This window comes from Pongo abelii, chromosome 11 (genome assembly GCF_028885655.2).
Source record: "Pongo abelii isolate AG06213 chromosome 11, NHGRI_mPonAbe1-v2.0_pri, whole genome shotgun sequence".
Taxonomy (NCBI): domain Eukaryota; kingdom Metazoa; phylum Chordata; class Mammalia; order Primates; family Hominidae; genus Pongo; species Pongo abelii.
The window spans coordinates 60,682,134-60,694,415 of record NC_071996.2 but is presented as its reverse complement, the minus strand read 5'-3'; the positions used below and the strand labels follow the sequence as shown (position 1 = coordinate 60,694,415).

Here is a 12,282-nt window from a genome sequence, read left to right as displayed (position 1 = left end):
AATAATAATAATAATAGTACTTATGACCTGCTCCTCAGTATAACAAAACAAATTGTGGGAGATGTGTGTGTTCATACATTGGGACATGGATACACAGATTATTCGGATATGATTGTAGTAGTTCTTGAATGGAGCTTACCTAAGCAAGCATGATTGACAGAGAGGATAAGAAATTCATGGACAAAGCAATATATAGCCATTTTGATGTGAAAATGAACAAGTAAGCTTGTGCCTGTGGGCAAATGGAGCACCAGCTGGGCAGAGATGGCACAGCTGAGGGTCATTCAGGAGGCCTTGGATGATGATTTAGCTCCTGATGACTGTACATCAAGTTGACTGTACATGTATGGTTCCTTCCAAACCACAAGCAATTGAAGCATGTCATTTGCTGAGTAGTTTAGGCTGCTTTTACTTTGTTGTTTACAACTTTGATTTTTGATTTTGGAAATCTTGTTCAGTTAAAGAGATACTGGATTTTCGTTGTATGCTAAGTTGATCTGTGTTGCATTTACTTGTTCAGGTCAAAAAATGGAATGTCAGCAGGTATGTGTCTGGTAGAGTCCAGACAACAATCAGAAATGCTTTAGAATATGTTTTTTAATGTATAAAATGAGCATTATTACATCCCTTTATGCCCACCATTATTTTTGTTTCATATGTATGTGTCAATGAATTGACCACAGATGCTGTAATTCCAAATAGAACATCTAGGTGCTATGATCTTTTTGAGAATCAATTATCTCAAATTCTCCTCTTCAGTAACACAGACTTTTATTTTGGTACATGACTAGTGCTACAGATATTTGAAAGTTTTTGTTGGAGCATTAGATTTCTTTCTTTTTTTTATTATTATACTTTAAGTTCTGGGATACATGTGCAGAATGTACAGGTTGGTTACATAGGTATACACGTGCCATGGTGGTTTGCTGCACTCATCAACCCGTCATCTACATTAGGTATTTCTCCTAATGCTATCCCTCCCCTAGCCTCTAACCTCCAGTAGACCCCGGTGTGTGATGTTCCCCTCCCTGTGTCCATGTGTTCTCATTGTTTCTTTTTGTTTGTTTGTTTGTTTTTTGAGACAGAGTCTTGCTCTGTTGCCCAGGCTGGAGTGCAGTGGCACAATCTTGGCTCGCTGCAAGCTCCACCTCCCAGATTCACACCATTCTCCTGTCTCAGCCTCCCGAGTAGCTGGGACTATGGGCGCCTGCCACCATGCCTGGCTAATTTTTTTATTTTTATTTTTTGTATTTTTAGTAGAGACAGGGTTTCACCGTGTTAGCCAGGAGGTTCTCAATCTCCTGACCTCATGATCTGCCTGCCTCAGCCTCCCAAAGTGCTGGGATTACAGGTGTGAGCCATCGCACCCGGCCTTGAGTGAATTTCTTAATCCTGCATTCTAATTTGATTGCACTGTAGTCTGAGAGACTGTTATGATTTCTGTTCTTTTGCATTTGCTGAGGAGTGTTTTACTTCCAACTCTGTGGTCAATTTTAGAGTAAGTGTGATGTGGTGCTGAGAAGAATGCATATTCTGTTGACTTGGGGTGGAGAGTTCTGTAGATGTCTATTAGGTCTGCTTGACCCAGAGCTGAGTTCAAGTCCTAAATATCTTTGTTAATTTTTCTGTCTCATTGTTCTGTCTAATATTGACAGTGGGGTATTAAAGTCTCCCACTATTATTGTGTGGGAGTCTAAGTCTCTTTGTAGATCTCTAAGAACTTGCTTTATGAATCTGGGTGCTCCTGTATTGGGTGCATATATATTTAGGATAGCTCGCTCTTCTTGTTGCTGGGATACTTTTACCATTATGTAATGCCCTTTTTTGTCTTTTTTGATGTTTGTTGGTTTAAAGTCTATTTTATCAGAGACTAGGATCGCAACCCCTACTTTTTTTTGCTTTCCATTTGCTTGGTAAATATTCCTCCATCCCTTTATTTTGAGCCTATGTGTGTCTTTGCACGTGAGATGGGTCTCTTGAATAGAGCACACCAATGGGTCGTGACTCTTTATCCAATTTGCCAGTCTGTGTCTTTTAATTGGGGCATTTAGCCCATTTACATTTAAGGTTAATATTGTTATGTGTGAATTTGATCCTGTCATTATGATGCTAGCTGGTTATTTTGCCCATTAGTTGATGCAGTTTCTTCATAGTGTCAGTGGTCTACAATTTGGTATGTTTTTGCAGTAGCTGGTACCGGTTTTTTCTTTCTGTATTTAGTGCTTCCTTCAGGAGCTCTTGTAAGGCCGGCCTGGTGGTGACAAAATCTCTCAGCATTTGCTTGTCTGTAAAGGATTTTATTTCTCCTTCGCTTATGAAGCTTAGTTTGGCTGGGTATGAAATTCTGGGTTGAAATTCTTTTCTTTAAGAATGTTGAATATTGGCCCCTTCTGTCTTCTGGCTTGTAGGGTTTCTGCAGAGAGATCCGCTGTTAGTCTGATGGGCATCCCTTCCTGGGTAACCCGACCTTTCTCTCTGGCAACCTTTACACCTATATGCAGAGGTAAATGCTTTGCAGGTCTTCCTCAGCAGCAAAGGATGCTGTGTCCTCCAGTACGTCACACAGTATTTGTGAGTGATATGGAGGCAACCATTATATACTTTATTGATGTATTGATGTCTTTATTACTAACCTCTTAGGGTGTTTTACTAAGCAGTTTTAAGTAATGAAATACTGACCTTTTGGGCATAAACTTTGCAAAGATTTTATAAAGCTGCAGGGCTAGGTAGGCAGAAACTTAGCTGGTATAGGTTAAATGAAGGAAGGAGAATAAAGCCATGGATTGGGAGAAATAAAATGGTAGCTTTTACAGTATGCCACTACCCTGGTGGATACCATAGAACTCCAGGCACTTGAAGTTTATTCTTTTGGGGGACTACCCCTGAAAAAAAATGTATGTATAAAAATATATGTTTATGTTTATATATATATACATACATACACATGTATGTATGTATATATGACATATATTTATGTTTATTTATATATATACATACATAAATACAGCCATCAGATGATATTAAATAAGAATTAGAAGGTTAGTGAAGGGAGCATGTTTGTAATCTGGGGTTTTTTAAAATATATTCTAATATAAGTTTTACAGCGTCATATAATTTTGAAGCTGGGAGGAATCATACAATGCATCTAGTCCAACCTCCTTGCATTAAGTAAGGTTTTAGCTTACAAGCAACAGAAATCCTTTCTAGTTAAATTTTGTGGTAAAAAGATTTTTGTGGAAAGATATTTGAGTAGCCCACAAAATCATCAGTTAGGCCACAGATCCAAACTTAGCAAACTGTTGGGAATAATGAAGTCTGGGAAGATAGAAAAGAGTCAGGATTGGAACCCAACTCCCTTCGGAATTATCCTCTTAAGTTTAACCATGACTACTGGACCCCATGGCGTGCCTCCTCCCCTGTGGTCTCATGACGTTGGGCATCTCTGCTGGCAACACTGCCTTTGTTCCTGTTCCTGTCGTGCCACCCTGCCCAGGGCCCTAACAGCTCCTCGACAGGCCCTGCTTCTCTGCACCACTGGCTTCTGAGTGTAGCATCCATGGGTCAGAGCTCAGGTCCTACACTCATGCTCTAGCTGCAAAGGAGGCTGGGAAAGCAAACATCAGGCCTCAGCTTACAGTGGAGATTTCTACAAAGGAGGAAGGGGACTCAGAAGCTGAGAAAAAAGAAAGAGAACACCTTCTACAGTTCACAGCTTTAGTTGGAAAAATCAACACATATCCTTCTTTCTATACTTAAAACAGCAAAAAATTTGCTTCCACCTAAGACTGTTGTTTTACCTTTTACAACTCAAAATGTACTCACTTCATTCCCAAAGGGAATAAACTTAAAGTCTCATTTGTTACAGCATCCAGCTCCAAATCCAAGATCCCTAGGTCATATCTTTTTGTCCTATCATCCTCTTGTCTTGTCGTGATCTATCTTTATATTCCATGACCTGTGAATGGAATTTTAAAGTTCACTACCAATAACAACACCTCATGTAAAATAGTATGGAAAAGGAAGGTGAAGGAAGTGAACAGAAAGTGTGTGTGTGTGTGTCAGATCAAGGATGAACACCTTTCTGTAAGTGGTCCTTGCTTCTGCAAATGGTCAAGATCACAATTCAGATTTATAATTTCCCTTCTGTACTGTGAATTACATGTGCCCATTGCTTTCAGCCAGCATCTTGATTGATTGCAGTTCTTTACTCAATAGGTTGACTCCTACCTTAATTTCTGAAGGACTTGCTTGCATAGGTTGACTTTTATCCCTAGCATACAATTCCATAAGGTGTCCTAGGAATTCTTTGGATTTCATCTGCTTCTCCCTGCCTGTATTAAATTATAGCACTCCTATTTCCCATTGATAGGTCTGTTGTTCCAACCAACACTGTAACCTTCTTTTCTGTCTGTTTGCTTCATGGTATGACAGACCCCAAAAGGTAAACATTTGCATCAGATCTTAAGTCAATGTAACCATTGTTGTCCTCCGATGGAAGCATTAGAAGTAAAACCAGCAGAACCTGGAGTCCTGGGGATGGGAAACAGAAATTTTATTAAAGGATCTTTGGGGTTAGTTGTGAAAAGCACCATTCCCACTTGTATTTAGTGGTACAACTATGTGCATATTCTGTCTTTGTGAGAAATAGCACCATATATTGGTCACTAATCAGAGCAAAATCACTTCTTATAAAACAGCATTGAACCTCAGAAAATATTGCTTCCCAGTTCATTCTGTAGCAGAGTCTTCAATTGGCTATCTGTCGTCTTATAAGGACAGCAGTATCCGGGTGATGGGGTGAATGCCTGCGCTTCAGCCCATTCCTCTACTTCTTACACAGTTAACGGACTTCCTTAGGAAGAAACAATGTCCTGTGCGATACTATTGATACACAGTTGGCCCAAAAACAGTGTATAGTGAAAGAAAATCCAATTATTTTTTCTGTCCTTTCCATGATAGAAAGTGTGCAATAAAATATTGGAACTGGCTAAAATTGGCTGATTGTTTTGGGTTATTATACCATGTTAAGGACTCACAGGTACAGTAGTCAGATTAGCCTTGATAAAAGCAACCAACATGGTTGAGCAGTCCATATCTCCCATTCCCCATCACTAGAAGCATTTTATCATAAGCCCATTGAGCAAGTGGCAGGTTGCTGGGGAAGAAGACTGATACACACATAGTAGGCCATGACTCCCACCTACTTCTTTAAAATCACCTACATACAATACGTGGGCACTCTGGACTAATTCCAACAATTTTTCGGAGACTTATTTTCACAAATCCTCCAATCTTATTCCTTCAGTGTCCCTAACCTACTGGCCAAACCATTAGCTACTGCCCACAAAATGTTATTAATCCGTATTTTATTCATCTATTAAAAATATTTGCTGAGTACCTAATATGAGCCAGTCACTAATTCTTTACATGAGGTAAAGTGAACATGGAAATCATCCTATTGAAATTACATTTGCATAGTAAATTTCCCTCCTCCATCCCCTTTCAGGGACATTTCTGAGCGGTGCCATCAGTCTCAGCACTCTGCTTCTGTCTGGACCAGTGCATGTGTAGGTCCAGCTGTAAAACTGGCTCATTTTTTCCTTTCTCCAGAGGGTGCCTTAGGGGCTGTGGGTGTGGGTTGAAAGGATGCTGCTGTGGCAGGAGTGGCATGCTGAGTGGGAGCTGCCTGTCTGTGTAAATTACTTGGGTCTTAAGGCCCATTCCACATTCGTTTAATGAGTTGTTACTGCTTAGGCACTCCTAGAAGCATCTGGTGGCTCAGGTGACACCCAGCTCACTGGAATAGCTATGAGTCTCATTGTCACCTGGTATCTTAAGGTCAGGAGCCAAACTCTTGTTTATGAAACGGAGGTTAAAAAAATACATACCTTATATGGTTCTTGTGAGGAATAAACACATTAAAACATGGAAAACACTTACTACAATGCCTACCACATGTATCTGCTTGACAAATGATAGTTATCATAATGATCACCAGGGTCCAATAGTGATTCAAGAGCTAGATCTTAAAAGAAAAATTACAACTTGGAAAGAGGGCATGATTGTACTGCAGAACCCTGAGGGTCTCTACTATGTGAGAACCTATAAAGGTTTTGACATGCTCTATAAGACATTCTAGTCACCCAGAATACACCAGGGCACCAGTGAACCCTCTGCATCAAGGACAAGTGGCATTGCCATCTGCATCATGGCCTGGACCAGCTGGACAGCTTTCTCTTGTTCTGACCTGTGTTCATACTGTTAGCTGTTCAGGTCACTCACTAAACTGACTGGAGAGGCATTCCCAAAAGCTGATTTTGCTACCTTCCTAACCTACAAAGAATCATCTGGCATTATGATTGTCTTTTTTTAATGTGGAGTAAGAAAATCTGTATTAAAATCCCTATCTTGCCACTTCCTACCTCTATGACCTTAGTCAAGTTACCTATGTCTCTGAACACACCCAAATGGTTGTTAGCAGAATTAAAGGAAATGATGTATATAAAGCATCCGGAGTACAATACACACGGTTACATTTATTTCTCTCTACACCCTCCTCTTTATCTATAATGTTTAGCCAGCTGTCTCTGGGGCTTTGCCATATGGATGTCTCCCTGGCACTTCACATTTTCTGTGCCTCAGATAGAGATATTCATCGCTCTCTCCACCCTGTTCTTCCTCCAGCATTCCCTTTTCTGTAAATGACAACAGGATGTACTCACTGCCTAATCAGAAGCCCAAGGTGACTCTTCCCTTTCTTACTCCCCACTCCTACAGCCAAGGGCTTATTAAATTCTGTGAATTTACCTTTTGAATATTGATATCCTTTGCTGTCACCCTGATAGGGCCACTATCCTCTCTCACCTGAATTGCAGCCACAACACCTCACTACTTCAGCCTTGCCCCAAAGCAAACACAGCTAGTCATGTCATTCAGATACTGAAAACCGTTCTGTGGTTTTTCTTCACACTTTGGGTAAAGTTCAGATGCCTTAATGTTGCCCATGAGATGCCCATGGCTGGACTCTGCTTAGCTCTTTAATCTCTCACTGGACTCCTGCCCCTCCTACTCCTCTCCAGACTGCTGGGCTCTGCCATTTCCTGGTAGATCCACTGGGTCTTCAGATGGATGTTTCTTCTACTGGGAACATTCCTGTGGCTGACTGCATTCCTGTGTTCTTCATGTCTCTGCACAAATGTGACTTCCTCAGTGAGACCTTGTTTGGCCTCTTGTTGAAGTTAGGTCTTCTTGGTATATGTTTTCATGATGCCTGTTGAGATTAATTTGGACAGAGTCAAGAGTTTTGAGAGGGCGTGGAGAGGATGGTTTTTCTCTGCTTCATAATTTCTGGAGTTTCAGCTTGGAGGACTTGAATGGCTGGGGAGAGGAATAATCTCATCTTTCGTCTGGGCTGAGATGACTAGAAAGCTGGGGGTAGCTGGGAACTGTCATCTGGAGCCTTGCGTGGTCTCTCCGTGAAGCTTGGCTTCTTCAAAGCATAGTGGCCTCAGAGGAGCCAGACTTCCTATATAATGCCTCTGAGCTCCAGGAGATTGTCTTCCAACAAAAAAAGGCAGAAGCCTTATAGCTTTCATGACTTAGTCTTGGAAATCACAGTGTTATTTCTATTATATCCACTGGTCAAAGTAATTATAAGGCCCATCGAGATTCAAGTAGAAGGCATTTAGATCCAAACTCTCAATAGGAGGAGTATCAAATAATTTGTGATCCTATTTGAAAACCACCATAGTGCCCTTTTCCTGTACAGTCTTAACACTCATTTTGTATTGTAATTTCTCGTTAAATTTTTATCTTCTCTAGTAAACTCCAGTACCTTCTACGGAAGTGGAATTTGCATCTGTCTTCACCATCCTACCTTTGTATCTGGCACATTGTAGGTAACTCAATATCAATAAATATTCATTGAGTAGAGGAATCTAACTAGAGTAAACCACTACTAGACAAATGGTAGGACCTGATTTGTTATAGTTGAATGAGTCACACTTGTTTTAGTTCTGTTTAAACTAGAGGAATAAGGAATTGTCTCTTGGTTATTTATGTTTGCCTTTTTGTTCTAAACAAAAGAAAGAGTACCATCTCAAAATTGTCAAGCCTGAGTATTAAAGATCATAAATCTTAAAAGTCATCTAGTTCAATGGTTTTAATGTTTAAATCTCTTCCACTTCTCTACTAAGTGTTCCTACATTTCATACATCCTAGGTACATACGCATCTCCTGATGTTGAACTTGCTGTCTTTAAGGGCAGTATATTTCATCTTTTGATAGCTATAGAATTTGTTTCATTTCCTTTGTTTTAATTCCTTTATTTTTTATAGTAAGCTCAGATCTGTCTCTTGTACACATTGGTCCTCCTTTTATTTTTTGAGACCATGTGAAACAAATGTAAATCTTTCTCCTAATAAACTTTTAATATTGAGGATATTGTCTCTTTCTCTTTCCCCATATCTGTCTCCATCCCTATAAGGTCTTTCTTTTGTGAGCTCTTTTTGGAGGGAGTATGCTTTCAACTCATTTGCCATTTATAGTGGAGAAGGGTTTAGGAGGAAAATCCTCACTGGCCAGAGGACACCACCGTGATGATGCCCACACATCATGGTTCAGGATCACTATGGCAGTATTGTTAAAGGATATAAATTATTGCAAATAAAGTTTATTGCTTAGGAAGTTATTTGTATCAGTATCTAATATACATTTATTTAAATAAGACAAATTCATATCTGAAAGCAAACCCATTTTATTGCACAGATATATTAACATGAGATTGATCTGTCAAGGTAAAGGCCTCAAAGCACAGACAGTGGGTAAGGTGGCTTCACTTGCAGAAGGGAGCAAATAAGACAATGCTCTCCAACTCTGAGTAGATGCTGGACTAACAGACCAAGGTTCCAGTTACCATTACCTTCATTATGACTCCAATCACGCTGATTACAAACTTGAAGCAAGCCTCCCTACTTACAGCAGCTCATAGACTTCTTTAATCTTGGAGGTCTCAGAGGACTCTCCTGCTCTGTGCTGAATGGCTTAAGAGTATAGTGCTGCTCAGACCTGTCACACCATCTAAGAGAGCCCCTTTCCTTCACCAAAGTTAAGCTAGGCAGCTAAAGGGCAGCCAACACAAAGATTCAATTTTAAGTTTTCCCTTTTGTTCTCTGGGTTAGTCCATGTCTGGCCCTCTGCCTGTTTTTTGTATTGCCTGAAAGCTAAGAATATGTTTTTGCATGTTTAAATGGTCAAAAAAAGAAGATAAAAAAGAATTTGTGTTGTGTAGAAATTATATGAAATTAAAATTTCTGTGTCCATAAGTAAAGTTTTATTGGAACAGAGCCAAGCTTATTTGTTTGTCTCTGGCTGCTTTCGTGTGCTGCAGTGACAGAGTTGAATAGATGCCAACAGAGACTGTATGGCCTGCAGGCCTGAAATATTTATTATTTGGCACCCTTTCCACAAAATGTGTACTGACCCCAGGTCTAGCAAGATGGTGGAAGAAGCAGGGAACATTAGTATTGCTGCTTAAAAGCGAAATATTCTTACATACTTGGGTTCTATCTCGCCTTTAGAAAAACTGAACTGAAATGAAGGAAAGCTGAGAAAACTTGACATTCTATTAAACCTAAGACACCATTCTCAACTGATTGCATTCCTTTCTGCCTATTCACTTCCGCAGTATAACACTCAGAGCCTTGTGCATGGTCTGACCCTTCTGCTAAAACAGAGCAAACTTACAAGCTTCTTTTCCCAAGATACATACATTAATTAATTTTGCCCAAAGTGGGAAAGTGTTTGTGTGTATGTGTATGGAACACTTTAAAAAATTCATATGGAACAATGATAATATTTTTCTTTCTCTCCCACCTTTTTCTCTAAATTTTAATTATTGATAAAATATCAAGCAAAGGAAGAGTTATAAGAATAGTGCAAATAATTTCTACCCAGTTTTTCTAATTTTTAATATTCTGCTCGATTTGCTTCATCATTTGTACTCTCTCTACACACACACTTTGTTATGCCATGCCATTTGAAAGAAAGTTGCAGACATCATGACACTTTATCACTACATTGACATGAATTAACTGAGAATAAGGACAATTACCTACTTAACCACGATACCATTGTGATACCTAAGAAAATTAATGGTAATTCCATAATATCAATTAGTATCTAGCCATATTCAAATTTCCCCAGTTGCCATAAGAATTTTTTTTAACCCCTCCCAACTAAGATGATATAACCACATGAGGAAAAAAAGCTATTTTAAGTAAATTTTGAAAACTCTGGGCCAGGCTTGGTGGCTTACATCCATAATCCCAGCAGTTTAGGAAGCCAAGATGGGTGGATTGCTGACGTTCAGGAGTTCCAGAGCAGCCTGGGCAACATGGTGAAACCCCATGTCTACAAAAAATACAAAAACATTAGCCAGAGTTGGTGGCGTATACCTGAAGTTCCAGCTACTCAGGAGGGTGAGGTGCGAGGGTCACTTGAGCCTGGGACGTGGAGGTTGCAGTGAGCCAAGATCATAATACTGCACTCCAGCCCGGGTGACAGAGTGAGACCTTGTCTCCAAAAAAAAAAATAGTAACAAATAAAAGAAAACAGTAATCTGTATACGTTATTTGGATATATTCTTAGGGAAAAAGTACTGGAAAGAAATCCTAAACTTCACTCATTAGGTTTATTATTAATGGTAACACTGGTATTGAGACTTCGAAATATTTTAAATTTGCAGTAGAACAAAACATATAAATTGGCATATTAATATTAACAGGACTAGGACTCAGTGTAAAAGAAAAATGCCAATATTAAATGAAAATTTCAAAATGGTGATATTAAATATAAAATGAAAATATAAATAAGAACTTATAATTTTTAAGTAAATTTTTCTCTCTCTAGAAAGCATCACAGTAAGGGCCTAGAAACAATGACACTCCAGTGGCAATGAGCATACCTAGTATCTAGATATTGATTTCTAGATATTATTTCCCACCTGAAGGAACCAGGGCTAATTGGGAAACAAATGGCTGATTCCAGGTCTGGGGCAAGGAAATTATAGGGTGAGTTTAGGCTATTTTATTGTGTCAGCTAATAAATGCTGAAGAAATGATAGATTCAGAAAATAACATTTTTTATTTCCTAATGTAATAATTCTAGATCATCAATGGATGGTGAAACTTTTAGGTAAAGAATTTTTCAGAAAATTGGACATTTACACAGAACCAAGTATAACTCTATGAATTACTAAATTAAAAGGGAAAAAAATATGCCTTTACAATGGAGAGAGCTGGCTATCACTACCTTAACCAAGTGTACTGATTTAGCATCACTAATAGTGAGGCAACCTGACAGTGTGCCTCATGATGGTATAATATGAAGTACATCACCCTGGTGCCAAAATATTTTACCTGAAGCCAATCAATTTCTTAGTCAATGAGTTGGCAAATTTTATTTGGAAAACGTTAGATCATAATTATTTTAGGCTGCGTGGGCCATCCTGTCTTTGTCACAACTTCTCAGCTCTGTCAATATGTAAGCAAATGGGTATGGCTATGTGCCAATAAAACTTTATTTATAAAAATAAGCAGTAGATTGGATTTGGTCCCAGGGTCATAGTGTGTCAACCCCTGTTTAAGACCCAACTTACTGTTTACAGGAAATTCAGGGGAAAGAGGAACCAAAGTAAATAACTGGATATCAAGAGGAAATAATCAGACAAATCAAAAATGAGGAACATCCTACAAGACTTCAAATTAAACAGCATTCCTTAAGTGCTTCAAAAAACTTAATATTATGGGAAAAAATGGATCTGTTCAGACTAAAATAAACCAGTGAGATGTAAAAACCAATTTCAGGGCATGAACCTAGATAATGATCATCTTTTTTATACATGCACCACTAAACTCTGTGTCGCCAGCCCTGTCCTTGTGCAGCTGATTTTTTTTGGACCAGAGTGCAGAATCTTCCTTTATCCTGTCCCTGCCATCACAATGATCTGTGATCACTACCACAATGACTAGTTTGAATGTGTCTCAACCCTCTTGAGCTGCTTTTCAAAGCCTCATGATATAAAATCATTGCCATTTCACCTGAACATTTGATTAAAATCATTAAGAAAGCAAGTTTATGGAGAGAGGCAGAATAAGAGATGTTTATGCTTTAAGCACCAATCTTTAATTATCATGAGACACAGGTGGATGATTTATATCATTTGACCCTTTTTATTTTCAAAGAAAAAGAAAAATTTGCTTGTTCCCAATAATGATCTAAGCA

At 38.9% G+C, this 12,282-nt stretch overlaps 1 protein-coding gene and 1 long non-coding RNA gene across 12 annotated transcripts in view; one reads left to right on the top strand and one right to left on the bottom strand.

Moving 5' to 3' along the window:
- CCDC148 (coiled-coil domain containing 148) overlaps window positions 1-12,282 on the top strand; it is a 330,389-nt gene that overhangs the window by 239,609 nt on the left and 78,498 nt on the right. The gene's annotated exons all lie outside the window — the stretch shown is intronic.
- Window positions 1-12,282, bottom strand: part of LOC103889965 (uncharacterized) — a 70,436-nt gene that overhangs the window by 23,853 nt on the left and 34,301 nt on the right. The window contains exon 4 of the long non-coding RNA XR_654321.1: window positions 4,397-4,530. This is a non-coding gene — a long non-coding RNA (uncharacterized LOC103889965). The remainder of the gene's footprint in view (window positions 1-4,396; window positions 4,531-12,282) is intronic.